This window comes from Salvelinus namaycush, chromosome 25 (genome assembly GCF_016432855.1).
Source record: "Salvelinus namaycush isolate Seneca chromosome 25, SaNama_1.0, whole genome shotgun sequence".
NCBI lineage: Eukaryota > Metazoa > Chordata > Actinopteri > Salmoniformes > Salmonidae > Salvelinus > Salvelinus namaycush.
In genome coordinates this window covers 11004464-11020484 of record NC_052331.1, presented here as the reverse complement: position 1 = coordinate 11020484, position 16021 = coordinate 11004464, and positions in this window count along the sequence as shown.

Here is a 16021-nt window from a genome sequence, read left to right as displayed (position 1 = left end):
TTGCATAAGCTCAAACCTAATTAAGAGAGCCTAAAAAGGTAAGGGGGCTGGAACTAGGTTAATCAATCTGGTTAGATCCCCCTCCATCTCAATCCCCTGCTCACCAGTGTCTCCTGCATCACAGCCTCTGCTTCAACAGCTGCATCGGGCCCCTCTGCTTTTAACACCCCCTGATGCTTGGTTGGGAGACAAACAATGAACGAGGGTTACAAGGTAGAAAACAAATATTTTCCAAGAATTACACCATCTAAACAATTCCTTTTCATTCAAAATGAGAATCACTCATCACATTCACCTCCTCCGCTAGTCTGCTCTTGATGACCCTGGCGGAGTTGTTGAGGTGTTTGATGGCCTGGCTGTACTGGCAGTCAGAGCAGGGGGTGAGACCCAAATGGTAGTGCATCTCGGCCTGGGCTCCCAGCAGCTGGTCCTCCTTACACTCTTTCCTTCAATAAAACACAAACTCAGGCTCTCAAACGGTTAAGTCGGTCTCGTATACATCTATCCAACGGGTCAAGGTTATTATAGTAAACTAAAAACTGAAACGAAATCTAATCATGAATAAACAATTTAGTAAACTGAAATAAAATTAAGAAACCTGTTTGATAACCTACAACTATACTGAAACTATTATATTTGACTCCAAAACGAAGTCAAATCAAATAAAACCATCATGAATTATCTTCAGTTTTATATTTTTGGGGGGCAAAATTCGAATGGGTGGGTTCAAGCTTTTTTTCAAAGAGGATATTCAAGCTTCTGAATCTGGCAGGTCACATTCTCAATCTCTTCATTCAAAGAGTATCATGGACACTTACTGACAGTTATGGCTTCTTTGCGTGAGGTATTGTTGTCTACCTTCTAGCCCTTTGTGCTGTTGTCTGTGCCCAATAATGTTTGTACCATGTTTTGTGCTGCTACCATGTGTTGCTCCATGTTTTTATGTTGTGTTGCTACCATGCTGTGTTGTCACGTGTTGCTATGTTGTTGTCTTAGGTCTCTCTTTATATAGTGTTTTGTTGTCTCTCTTGTCGTGATGTGTGTTTTGTCCTATATTTATATATATATATTTATTTTTTATCCCAGCCCCCGTCCCCGCAGGAGGCCTTTTGCCTTTTGGTATGCCGTCATTGTCAATAAGAATTTGTTCTTAACTGACTTGCCGAGTTAAAAAATAAATAAATTGAGATTGACTTTCAACAAGCAGGACTGTAGATATTGGGCACGTTTAAATGGTAAGGCTAAAGTAACCGACTGTAGACAGAAAGCCGAGGAGTGAAGTCGAGGGAGGTGCATCTGCAATAGCCAAAAGTCGGACACTAATATGGTTTTCTAACAGCAAGGCTTAGATCAACATGGCGGTGTTGCCATTGTTTATAAAACATTTTCTTTATAATGTTGAAATAAACATGTATCTAACCCGAAGAGAAGAGATGGAGGCAGCTAAAGCCCAGGAGCGGTGGTATGAGGAGGCAGCACGGAAGCGTGGCTGGAAGCCCGTGAAGAAACCCCAAAAATTTCTTGGGGGGGGGATAAAGGGTAGTGTGGCGAAGGTAGGTAGGAAACCTGCGCCCACTTCCCATGCTTACCGTGGAGAGCGGGAGTACGGGCAGACACCGTGTTATGCGGAAGAGCGCACGGTGTCTCCTGTACGGGTGCATAGCCCGGTGCGGGTTATTCCACCTCCCCGCACTGGGCGGGCTAGAGTGAGCATTGAGCCAAGTGCCATGAAGCCGGCTCTACATATCTGGCCTCCAGTACGTCTCCTCGGGCCGGTGTACATGGCACCAGCCTTACGCATGGTGTCCCCGGTTCGCCAACACAGCCCAGTGCGGGTTATTCCACCTCCCCGCACTGGACGGGCTACGGGGAGCATGCAACCAGGTAAGGTTGGGCAGGCTCAGTGCTCAAGGGAGCCAGTACGCCTGCACGGTCCGGTATATCCGGCGCTACCTTCCCGCTCCAGCCCAGTCCCACCAGTGCCTACACCACGCACCAGGCTTCCAGTGCGTCTCCAGAACCCTGTTCCTCCTCCACGCACTCTCCCTGTGGTGCGTGTCTCCAGCCCAGTACCTCCAGTTCCGGCACCACGCACCAAGCCTCCTGTGCGTCTCCAGAGCCCTGTACGCACTGTGCCTTCTCCCCGCACTCGCCCTGAGGTGCGTGCCCTCAGCCCGGTACCACCAGTGCCGGTACCACGCACCAGGCCTATAGTGCGCATCGAGAGTCCAGTGTGCCCTGTTCCTGCTCCCCGCACTAGCCTTGAGGTGCGTGTCTCCAGTCCGGTGCCATCAGTTCCGGCACCACGCACCAGGCCTACTGTGCGCCTCAGCAGGTCAGAGTCGGTCGTCTGTCCAGCGCCGTCTGAGCTGCCTGCCTGCCCAGCGCCGTCTGAACTGCCTGCACTGCTTGTCTGCTCAACGCCGCCTGCACTGCTCGTCTGTCCAGCGCCGTCTGAGCTGCCTGCCTGCCCAGCGCCGTCTGAACTGCCTGCACTGCTCATCTGCTCAACGCCGCCTGCACTGCTCGTCTGCCCAGCGCCGTCTGAGCTGCCTGCACTGCCTGCCTGCCCAGCGCCGTCTGAACTGCCTGCACTGCTCGTCTGCTCAACGCCGCCTGCACTGCTCGTCTGTCCAGCGCCGTCTGAGATGCCTGCCTGCCCAGCGCCGTCTGAACTGCCTGCGCTGCTCGTCTGCTCAACGCCTCCTGCACTGCTCGTCTGCCCAGCGCCGTCTGAGCTGCCTGCACTGCCTGCCTGCCCAGCACCGTCTGAGCCATCCGTCTGCCCAGCGCCGTCTGAGCCATCCGTCTGCCCAGCGCCGTCTGAGCCATCTGTCTGCCTAGCGCCATCTGAGCCATCTGTCTGCCCAGCGCCATCTGAGTCATCCGTCTGCCACGAGCCATTAGAGCCGCCCGTCTGTCCCGAGCCATTAGAGCCGTCCGTCAGTCAGGAGCCGCTAGAGCCGTCCGTCAGTCAGGAGCTGCCAGAGCCGCCAGCCAGTCAGGAGCTGCCAGAGCCGCCAGCCAGTCAGGAGCTGCCAGAGCCGCCAGCCAGTCAGGAGCTGCCAGAGCCGCCAGCCAGTCAGGAGCTGCCAGAGACGCCAGCCAGTCAGGAGCTGCCAGAGACGCCAGCCAGTCAGGAGCTGCCAGAGACGCCAGCCAGTCAGGAGCTGCCAGAGCCGCCAGACAGTCATGAGCCGCCCTACAGTCATGAGCCGCCCTACAGTCATGAGCCGCCCTCCAGTCATGAGCCGCCCTCCAGTCATGAGCCGCCCTACAGTCATGAGCCGCCCTACAGTCATGAGCCGCCCTACAGTCATGAGCCGCCCTCCAGTCATGAGCTGCCCTCCAGTCATGAGCTGCCCTCCAGTCATGAGCTGCCACCCAGTCCGGAGCTGCCACCCAGTCCGGAGCTGCCACCCAGTCCGGAGCTGCCACCCAGTCCGGAGCTGCCACTCAGTCCGGAGCTGCCACTCAGTCCGGAGCTGCCACTCAGTCCGGAGCTGCCATTCAGTCCGGAGCTGCCATTCAGTCCGGAGCTGCCATTCGTCCTGAGCTGCCTCTCTGTCCGGAGTTGCCCCTCTGTCCTGAGCTACCTCTCTGTCCTGAGCTACCTCTCTGTCCTGAGCTACCTCTCTGTCCTGAGCTACCTCTCTGTCCTGAGCTACCTCTCTGTCCTGAGCTACCTCTCTGTCCTGAGCTACCTCCTAAATCATGTGGGGGCCTTGGGGAGGATTCTTAGGCCAAGGTCGTGGGCGAGGGTCGCCACTCAAAGGACGCTAAGGAGGGGGACAAAGACAGTGGTGGAGTGGTGTCCTCGTCCACCGCCGGAGCCGCCACCGCGGACAGATGCCCACCCAGACCCTCCCCTTGAGTTTTAGGGGTGCGTTTGGAGTCCGCACCTCAGGGGGGGGGGGGGGGGGGTACTGTAACGTCCTGACCAGAGTTCTTATGTGTTTTGATTGTTTAGTGTTGGTCAGGACGTGAGCTGGGTGGGAATTCTATGTTGTGTGTCTAGTTCGTCTGTTTCTATGTTCAGCCTGATATGGTTCTCAATCAGAGACAGCTGTCAATCGTTGTCCCTGATTGAGAATCATATATAGGTGGCTTGTTTTGTGTTGGGGATTGTGGGTGGTTGTTTCCTGTCTTTGTGTTTTGTCTGCACCAGCAAGGACTGTGACGGTTAGTGTGTTTTGTCAGTTTGTATCGTGTTTTTGTTTTGTCCTATTAAATTTCATTATGTCTAATTACCACGCTGCACATTGGTCCTCTGATCCTTCTCGCCTCTCCTCGTCTGAGGAGGAGGACGAAGTAGACTGCCGTTACAATATCGTTATTTCTGACTTTTGTGTCGCACCTGCCTGGTTGAAAAATGATTTTCATGTGTTTGTATGCGGGGCGCTGTCCTCAGATAATCGCATGGTCTGCTTTCGCCGTAAAGCCTTTTTTAAATATGGCACAGCGGCTGGATTAACAAGAAGTTAAGCTTTATTTTGATGTATTACACTTGTATTTTCGTGAATGTTGAATATTGATATTTCTGTAGTTTGAATTTGGCGCTCTGCAATTTCACTGGATGTTGTCAAATCTATCCCGCTAACGGGATTGGCGTGTGAGGGATCACTATGAGGTTTTTAAAACTCGTTTTTCAACCACTCCACGAATTTCTTGTTAACAAACTATAGTTTTGGCAAATCGGTTAGGACATCTACTTTGTCTATGACACAAGTCATTTTTCCAACAATTGTTTACAGACAGATTATTTCACTTATAATTCACTGTATCACAAATCCAGTGAGTCAGAAGTTTACATACTACTAATTTGAAAGTGCCTATAAAAAGCTTGGAAAATTCCAGAAGATGATTTAGAAGCTTCTGATAGGCTAATTGACATAATTTGAGTCAATTGGAGGTGTACCTGTGGATGTATTTCAAGGCCTACCTTCAAACTCAGTGCCTCTTTGCTTGACATCATGGAAAATTTAAATAAATTAGCCAAGACCTCAGAGAAAATTTTTAAAAAAGCGTGTGCGAGCAAGGAGGCCTACAAACCTGACTCAGTTACACCAGCTCTGTCAGGAGGAATGGGCCAAAATTCACCCAACTTATTGTGGGAAGCTTGTGGAAGGTTACCCAAAACGTTTGACCCAAGTTAAACAATTTAAAGGCAATGCTACCAAATACTAATTGAGTGTATGTAAACTTGTGACCCACCGGGAATGTGATGAAAGAAATAAAAGCTGATATAAATCATTCTCTCTACTATTATTCTGACATTTTACATTCTTAAAATAAAGTGGGGATCCTAACTGACCTAAGACAAGGAATTTTTACTAGGATTAAATATCAGGAATTGTGAAAAACTGAGTTTAAATGTATTTGGCTAAGGTGTATGTAAACTTCCGACTTCCAACCAATTACCTTCAGCAGTCACATAATTAGTTAAATAAAGTCCACGTGTGCACTCTAAGTGTCACATGATCTGTCACATGATCTCAGTGTATACATACACCTGTTCTGAAAGGCCCCAGAGTCTGAAACACCACTAAGCAAGGGGCACCACCAAGCAAGCGACACCATGAAGACCAAGGAGCTCTCCAAACAGGTCAGGGACAAAGTTGTGGAGAAGTACAGATCAGGGTTGGGTTATAAAAAAATATCCAAAACTTTGAACATCCCGCGGAGCACCATTAAATCCATTATTAAAAAATGTGAAGAATATGGTACCACAACAAACCTGCCAAGAGAGGGCCGCCCACCAAAACTCACGGACCAGGCAAGGAGGGCATTAATCAGAGAGGCAGTAAAGAGACCAAAGAAAACCCTGATGGAGCTGCAAAGCTCCACAGCGGAGATTGGAGTATCTGTCCATAGGACCACTTTAAGCCATACACTCCACAGAGCTGGGCTTTATGGAAGAGTGGCCAGAAAAAAGCCATTGCTTAAAGAAAAAAATAAGCAAACACATTTGGTGTTCGCCAAAAGGCATGTGGGAGACTCCCGAAACATATGGAAGAAGGCACTCTGGTCAGATGAGACAAAAATTTAGCTTTTTGGCCATCAAGGAAAATGCTATGTCTGGCGAAAACCCAACACCTCTCATCACCCCAAGAACACCATTCCCCACATGGTGGTTGCAGCATCATGCTGTGGGGATGTTTTTCATCGGCAGGGACTGGAAACTGGTCAGAATTGAAGGAATGATGGATGGAGCTAAATACAGGGAAATTCTTGAGGGAAACCTTTTTCAGTTTTCCAGAGATTTAAGACTGCTAAAGCAACACTTGAGTGGGGGAAACACTTGAATGTCTTGGAATGACCGAGTCAAAGCCCAGACCTCAATCCAATTGAGGATCTGTGGTGTGACTTAAAAATTGCTGTACACCAGCAGGAACCCCTCCAACTACAAAGTATTGTCTTAGGGGGATGAATAGTTATGCACGCTAAAGTTTTCAGTTTTTTTCTCTTATTTCTTGTCTGTTTCACAATTTTAAAAAATTTGCATCGTCAAAGTGGTAGGCATGTTGTGAAAATAAAATGATACAAACCCCCCCAAAATCTATTTTAATTCCAGGTTGTAAGGCAACAAAATAGGAAAAATGCCAAGGGGGGTGAATACTTTCGCAAGCCACTGTTGGTAGCCTTGTTCTCAAATTAGCTTTGTTAAAATCCCCAGCTACAATAAATGCTGCCTCAGGATATATAGTACTAGTTTGCATAAAGTCCAGTGAAGTGCCTTGATGACTGTCTTAGTATCCGCTTGTGGGGAGATATGCACGGCTGGGCTGTGACGATAACCGAGGAGAGTTCTCTTGGGAGATAACACGTTCGGCATTTGATTGTGAGGAATTCTAGGTCAGGTGAACAAAAGGACTTGAGTTCCTGTATGTTGTCACCATTACACCATGAGTTGTTAATCATGAAACATACACCCCTACCCTTCTTCTTACCGGAGAGATGTTTATTCCTGTCGGCGCGATGTACTGAAAATCCCGTTGGCTGTATGGACTCCGACAGCATGTCCCCAGCTAGCCATGTTTCTGTGAAACAGAGTATGTTACAATCCCGGATATCTCTTTGGAAAGCAACTCTTGCCCAGATTTCGTTGGCATTGTTAACTAGGGACTGGATATTAGCGAGTAATATACTCGGGAGCGGTGGGTGGTGTGCGCACATCCGAAGCCTCACTAGAAGACTACTCCGGCACCCTCTCCTCCGGCGGCGTTGTTTTGCGTCGGCCCCTGGAATCAGCTCAAATGCCCTGGGAGGTGCAGACAAAGGATCCGCTTTGGGAAAGTCATATTCCTGGTCGTAGTGCTGGTTGTGCTGGTAAGTTGATGTCTCTCTGATATCCAATAGTTCTTCCCAGTTGTATGTAATAACACTTACGGTTTTCTGAGCTAACAATGTAATAAATAATACATTAAAAAAAACAAATACTGCACAGTTTCCTAAGGACTTGAAGCGAAACTGCTATCTCTATTGGCGCCATCTTGTTATCACGGTCGATCAGTGGCTGAACCTGTTTTTAATTCTAATTTTCTTTATGGGCGCGTATTTGTTAACGATACCAAGCTAAGGATGTTGATATAAGTCATGATATTAAGAAAAGTGTTTATTTCCATCAAGTGTATTTGATAGGTTTAGTTTATGTAGCTAGCTTGGCTGGATAGCCACTTTGGAAACTACTGGCTGGCTAGCTAGCTGAAACTGAAGAGATGAGAGAACGTTTTTCTGATTGAAGCACACATCTGACGGTGACAGTGCCCCCCTGTGGACTGAATTGGAACTTTACTACAACATTAACCTAGGACTGTGATGGTAATTGAATAACCATGTAATTGAAGATTATGCATGAAAACCGCTATGAAAATAGTGTAACGACCCTGGGTTTATAAGCGGGATATCGACTCTGCTGCTTGAGCATGCTTTTGGGGCACAGTCGATAACGCGCTGGACTTCGGGCTAGAAGGTCGAGGGTTCGAGGCCTGCTCCCTGCCTGTTTCATTACAATAGAATAACCATCAAAACTGTTTAAATAGGCATACATTCATTTATTTTTTATTTTTACTAACTTTATTTTTACTTTTAAAAAAAAGGTTGGATATGTCGAAGTATTCATTAATTATTCAACAGTAGTCGACAAGATTGTTCTGGCTCTGAGACCTATAATGTGCTTATTTTCAAACATTTGCCACAATGCAATTCGCGCGAAAACACCATTCTAAACAGCGCACCTGATGCAAGTTGTATATGACAGATGAAAATCTCCGTTAGATATTTAGAAAGAGTGTAAATCTAAAGATGCAACAACTATGATGGGATGCTAATATGACTAGGATTGTGGCTTTAGCTTCTGGACAATGGGCCGGATCCAATCATTTTGATTGATTTGATGCAATGTTGCACTTCACTAGCGATAGCTCAAGTCAAGACAGACAGAAAGGGAGGCAGACAGGCTGAGTAGATAAATGTACCGGAATTTTCATCAGTATATTTTCTGTTTTTATTGGTTTGCTTTATGTAGGCTATTTAGCTGCCAAGGTAGGCAGGTGCTCTTGCATTAGTTTAATTTAAACTTTTATATTTTTATCATTTTAATTAAGATTTTTATGATTAACCACGTGACAATGAATTTGACAAACAAAAACGTTATTGAAATTCAATTGTTCCACGAAAAGGCGCATATGAAAATCATAACTGGCATGCAAATCGGTTGAAATGATAGTATAGATTGTATGCTTCCCCAAACTTGAAACTCAAGTCTTTATAAAATAATTGCCTACGCATTTCAATGGTCGGGACTTTCAAGCAAGGTAAAACATGCCTCATAATATGAAGTAAAACATTCAGGTTTCAAACAATTAAGTATGTTTTCAAAATGCATATGCCTCCATCTTGTAAATTGGTGGGTGACACGCTGATAGCCTGCATATCATTGCTTTTTCTCCCAGTAAATTTGGCCAGCAATCAGGGCTCACGACTAACTTTTTCCATCACTGTCCCGGTACTATCCTGAAGTACAATTTCAACTGTCCCAAACTGAATTTGAACCGTCCCTAAATTTAAATACTAGTTTGTTTATGTTTTGCTGTGCCAACAAGGGTCTAGGTCATTTGCTGTGCTTTAAAAGTAATTGGTGTATTTCTGAGACATAAACCTAAATTGTTAAGAAAAAAACGTTTTGCATCTTAATGAAAACAAACATCCATTACATTATTAATAATTATTGAAAAATAGGGGTAGGGTGAGGGTTGTAGAGAATCGAAGGACCATGATAGCAACCACATTAGATTGTCTGGTCAGATCAAGGATGAGGCAGATGTCCAGGTTAATGGGAGTTTAATGGAAGAAGATGTCCACATTTACATACACATCACACACACACCTGACCACTCAGAATCATGTCCAGTGAGAACTGACATTGACTATGTGGTCCTGAAAGGAAAGCGGGGAAAGATAACTTAGGCTATAGCACTGCTATAATATGAATGACTTGGCTGTATAAGCTAACACAGGTCAGTATATAACAGCAAGGGTTATACACTACAGCAGGCATAAGGCCTAGTCACATGGCAATATACTAAACAGCCTATTGGACTTCTACACATGAAACTCAGGCAAATGTGCTCAAATAAACATGAAAATAATGTTGAAATGTATACATAATATAATTACAATGAGCATGAGGGATATATATAGACTAGAAAATATCCTAGCAACTCTAACTCTAACAAACCGCTAATCGCCATGCTAAAATACTCATGCATTCCAATGCAAAATGCTAACGGTAGTGCTAACACTGGAGGGAGTTTGAGGTCGCTAACAAGCTCAACACATTGTAATTGTACACAATAAACCACAAAACTTAGCTCCACATAACATGACACAGATCTCAATGCACTTAGGTTTAGATGCACTCACATTCAAACACAGACATTCAGTCCACAGGAGGGAAAGTTCAGCAGGAGGGAAAATTGTGGAAGTGCTCATCAAGATGGGGAAAGCATATTTCTGACCACACAGCATGCTTGGTTAATAGACCAACTGAAACTGAAGTCCCTGGAATCAAGGCTGGTGATAGGCTGAACGAGATGTGGTGATAAGTAATTGGCGTGACCTTGACCAATAAGCCACTAACAAAAGTGGGGGTCCTCTGAATAGGAGACTAAGCTGCCCGACTAAAACTCAACAAAGGGCAGCAAGGGCTAACAGTCACTGAGAGGAATGACGTGAATACGTGTGGTCATCCAGAGAGGCAGAAATGTAGACCAGATGGGTGGTTGGTCCAACAGAAGGCCTGTCTTTAAGTGCACCTGGCCACCCCATCACAAAGGTGCTTGAGGTCACCAGACTGTGGGGGGCAGTGCAGGTTGTGAAGCAGTTCTGGAATAGGGAAGCCAACAAGATGCGGTGGTGAATCCGATGACGGCTGCCCCAATCGGCCCAGGAACAGGCAACAGGAGTACCTCAATGGTGAGGGCTTGTAAGACCCCCAGGGGAGGAGCAGGAGTCTTATTGACCCCTGGCAGGGTGTCAGCTGAGAACATCAGGATTGGAGACCGCAGGGCGACAGCGGCAGAGCTCGAAGAGAATCTCAGGACTGGAGATCGCAGGGCTGCAGCAGCAGAGATTGACCCTGGGACCTGAACCTAGGACCTGATACTTAGGCTGCAGGAACCACAAGCAGCAACGGGCAGTGGCAATCGGACAGGCTGGACCCAGTCAGAGGTGGAGTGCTGCAGAGATGGTTGTCCTTCTGGAAGGTTCTCCCAGAGGAACTCTGTAGCTCTGTCAGAGTGACCATTGGGTTCTTGGTCACCTCCCTGACCAAGGCCCTTCTCCCTCGATTGCTCAGTTTGGCTGGGCGGACAGCTCTAGGAAGAGTCTTTCATAGTTTTGATATCTTTACTATTATTCTACTCTGTAAAAAATTGTAAAAATAAAGAAAAACTCTTGAATGAGTAGCTGGTATTGTATGTAAATATGATTTTCAGTTTTTAATTCTTAATAAATTAGTAACATTAAAAAAAAAACTTTTCGCTTTGTCATTATGGGGTAGTGTGTAGATTGATGAGGGGAAAAATCAATTTCATCCATTTTAGAATAAGGCTGCAACATAACAAAATGTGGAAAAAGTCAAGCGGTCTGAATACTTTCCGAATGCACTTTCCGAATGGGATCATCAGATCATGATATTTTGCTCTTTCACACCTAGGCTTTGTGATTATCGAGGCAGGGAGTGTTGGAAAGTTCCTCAGCATTTGAAAAATCTATCATTCACAATGGATTTAAAAAAAAACTTTGTTGACTTGTGTGTATGTGGTGTTGTGGTGTACGTAGTGAGTTAAGACAATCAGAAATAAGACATTGCCATATGGCACTTTCCTACATATACATGCATTCTGGACATGTGCCATATCTCACCACACAGCCCTACCTTTCTTATTGATGTAACATTGGAAATTATACTCAATACATATTATCTTCAAGAGCAGCAGTAAATAACAATAGCGGGGCTATATACAGGGGTACCGGTACAGAGTCAATGTGCGTGGGCACCAGTGTCGAGGTAATTATGGTAATATGTACATGTAGGTAGAGTTATTAAAGTGACTATGCATAGATAATAACAGAGAGCAGCAGCAGCGTAGATGCTTTTCACGGACAGCCGCAACTCAATCAGTTAGACCTATTGCCATGCATGCGCACTACCCAAATTGTGGGCTTCCCAAACACACTTGCGATTTGAAACAATCCACAGCAAAAAAAATTAAAGAAGCCAATCATTCTCTGTGGCTAAGTAATGCCCTCTGGTGAAGTATTTTGAATGATTGTATTTAGACAGGAGTAATTATATCATTTTGACGAAACATCAATTTACTTTAGGGCAATAAAGCATCCTAACAGCGCACTGTCACACCCGCCAAATGTCCTTTCCAATTCGCAAGAGGCAGACACCAGAGATCTGTATATAATGACGAGATGGTCATGTCTCCGCCCTAACAATGGGAGTCTTTGTCCCAAAGGTAGGCGACAAGTTTATGTCTGCATATTATTCCCATAGAAACGCATTGGACTTATACTGGACAGATTTAGGCGAAAGTGACCCATCTCGCTTCGCCTTTTCCTCTCTGCTGAAACTATATCACCGGAGAAAGCATCGAGGGAGGGAAACAGCGCCCCTCTATATGTAGCCCATGTATCTGATGCTGTCTGGACAGGAATAGCATGACATGCCATACTCTTTTGATCCAGACAGCATCAAATACATGGTCTACACATACTGAGACAGAGGGACGCTGCTTCGCTTGCTTGGATGCTTTAACTGAGGTTGATGTGTATTTCTATCGGCGCTCGTCTAGGTCAAATAAATTATACATATTTCAATATTTTATTTAGACGGGTAAGGAAGTACGGTAAGGCGGGCAGGCAGGCCGCGCCCATAACACCGCCCCTCACGTGTTCCAGAGAGTATAGGGTGTTCCAGAGTAGAGAGACCCACAGTAGCAACTGTAATTGAGTACTGGCTGTGTCTGCTGTGACAGGTGGGAAGGTGCAAATTACCTGAAAAATATATAATCTCTCAATGTTAATCTCAAAGTGCACCAAATTCATTCATTTAACTGTTAAAATTACTTAATTTTTTGCTGAGAGAGAATGCCCACGGACACCTCTACTGGCTTTGCATACACACGATGCCAAGGGGTGGAATATGGAAACTGCTTGTCAAGCATAGAATGTGGAAAATATACACTATGTTTCAAATGTGTGAAATTGAGAGAGTAATAGTGTAATAATTGTTCGATTTCATTGCATTTCCATTGAGAATTCATGCAGCATATCTTGACAGGCTATGTCATGTAATTTGACCACAGCAGTGCATTTATTACGATAATAATCCATATAAAGTATAGTAATTTGTTATTAAATTAGAGGCATGTGTGAAAGGGAAACCATTGCTGAAACACTATAAAAGACAGATAATGGGAAATTGAATAAGAGATGGCTGACCTTGCTCTGTTGGAAGATTTGGCACACGCTGCATTTTGCAGGGCGTGTTTTTAGAGACAGGTGGGACTTTTTTGCAGAAAGTACAGATTTGTTTTCGGAAACGATATCTGATGAGCCAATCTTGTAGGATTTTTGCGAGGTTTTAGAACCTACTTTGGAAAGGCAAACATGCCATTCCGGTGCACATCCACGTGCTATCCATGCACCATCAGGTTTTTGGCAACGGCGCTTTTCAGCGGGAGCTTGAGGATTGGCATCTCACAGCCCTCGATGAGCAAATGTTTTGGTTGCAATCATCAAAACGAACAGTAACATACGATTTCCATACACCATCACACAGCAGGTTGAAGTCAAGAGGGGTTTCTTTGCCATTAATGGGTTCCCCACATTGCCATAAAAGCACCATCCCAAAACGAGTTCAACTATGTGAACAGAAAAGGCTTCCACTCTTAATGCGCAGGTGATAGGTTGTAAATGCTCAAAAGACGCTACTGAATGTATTGGCTAAGTGGAACGCACGACTTGTTCCTTCTGCAGAACAGCAATGTTGGCCTATACTCCTACAGAAGGGCGCTGTTGAGGATGGATGGCTTATTGGTGAGTGTTGCCTACTTATTTGAAGTATATTTGCCTTAATTTGGGAGGACGGGCTCGTGGTAATGGCTGGAGCTGAATCAGTGATTTAATGCCACTCCATCCCGCGCTGTTCCAGCAGCCTCCACTGATTTCATAGTACAGCATTATATATTCCTCACAGGATTTAAAGTAATGATTTTAACAATATGGTTAATTAGTGGTGTTTCGAAATGCAAATAACCAAGGTCATGCACAAGCACTGATAACAATTGGTATTTATCAATGTTATCTCCTACCAGTGTGCTTATGACTCTCACAGGGTTGTTTAATAAATCACACTTATTCTATGTGTACAAACATTAAAAATTCTGTCCGTAAGTAGTATTTTAGAATAGTTACTAAGCAATATTGATAAATGAAGCCCCTGGTTGTTGCGGAAAATATCTCACTACTACTGTTTACTTCGTGCATCTCGCTGAGTTTACATTTAAACCTAACCTAAGCTATGACTTGACCTATCACCTTATGCATTACTGCCCCAGTGGCAAGAAGTGACATCCCCAAAAACTGTACAACACATAGAGATGAAGTCAGACGTTTACATACACTTAAGTTGGAGTCATTAAAACTCGTCTTTCAACCACTCTACAAATTTCTTGTTAACAAACTATAGTTTTGGCAAGTTGGTTAGGACATCTACTTTGTGCATGACACAAGTACTTTTTCCAACAATTGTTTACGGACAGATTATTTCACTTATAATACACTGGTGTCACAATTCCAGTGGGTCAGAAGTTTACATACACTAAGTTGACTGTGCCTTTAAACAGCTTGGAAAATTCCAGAAAATGATGTCATGGCGTTAGAAGCTTCTGATAGGCAAATTTACATAATTTGAGTCAAATGGAGGTATACCAAGGCCTACCTTCATACTCATACTTCATTCTTTGCTTGACATCATGGGAAAATCAAAAGAAATCAGCCAAGACCTCAGAAAAAAGTTGTAGACCTCCACAAGTCTGGTTCATTCATGGGAACAAATTCCAAACACCTGAAGGTACCACGTTCATGTGTACAAACAATAGTACACAAGTATAAACACCATGGGACCACGCAGCCGTCATACCGCTCAGGAAGGAGCATCAGTTCTGTCTCCTAGAGATTAATGTACTTTGGTGCGAAAAGTGCAAATCAATCCCAGAACAACCGCAAAGGACCTTGTGAAGATGCTGGAGGAAACGGGTACAAAAGTATCTATATCCACAGTAAAACGAGTCCTATATCGACATAACCTGAAAGGCCGCTCAGCATGAAGAAGCCACTGCTCCAAAACCGCCATAAAAAAGCCAGACTACGGTTTGCAACTGCACATGGGGACAAAGATCGAACTTTTTGGAGAAATGTCCTCTGGTCTGATGAAACAAAAATAGAACTGTTTGGCCATAATGACCATTGTTATGTTTGGAGGAAAAAGGGGGAGGCTTGCAAGCCCAAGAACACCATCCCAACCGTGAAGCACGGGGGTGGCAGCATCATGTTGTGGGGGTGCTTTTCTGCAGGAGGGACTGGTGCACTTCACAAAGTAGATGGCATCATGAGGAAGGAATATTATGTGAATATATTGAAGCAACATCTCAAGACATCAGTCAGGAAGTTAAAGCTTGGTCGCAAATGGGTCTTCCAAATGGACAATGACCCCAAGCATACATCCAAAGCTGTGGCAAAATGGCTTAAGGACAACAAAGTCAAGGTATTGGAATGGCCATCACAAAGCCCTGACCTCATTCCTATAGAAAAGTTGTGGGCAGAACTGAAAATCATGTGCGAGCAAGGAGGCCTACAAACCTGACTCAGTTACACCAGCTCTGTCAGGAGGAATGGCCCCAAAATTCACCCAACTTATTGTGGGAAGCTTGTGGAAGGCTACTCGAAACATTTGACCCAAGTTAAACAATTTAAAGGCAATGCTACCAAATACTAATTGAGTGTATGTAAACTTCTGACCCACTGGGAATGTGATGAAAGAAATAAAAGCTGAAATAAATCATTCTCTCTACTATTATTCGGACATTTCACATTCTTAAAATAAAATGGTGATCCTAACTGACCTAAGACAGGTAATTTTTACTAGGATTAAATTTCAGGAATTGTAAAAAAAAACGGAGTTTAAATGTATTTGGCTAAGGTGTATGTAAATTTCCGACTTCCACTGTAAATGGCTCCTAGCCTCGCACACATAGGCTACTAACACTAAAACTAAAACCAAAATAGGAATGTTTTGATAGAACTTAAAAGTAAATAAAAAAATTGCTAAGTGGATCAGAAAACTAACTGAAATTAAACTGAATTTCAAACAAAAACTCTTAAAACGAATAGAAATAAAAACAAATATAAAAACACAACTATAATAACCTTGCTGAATTGCTCAATG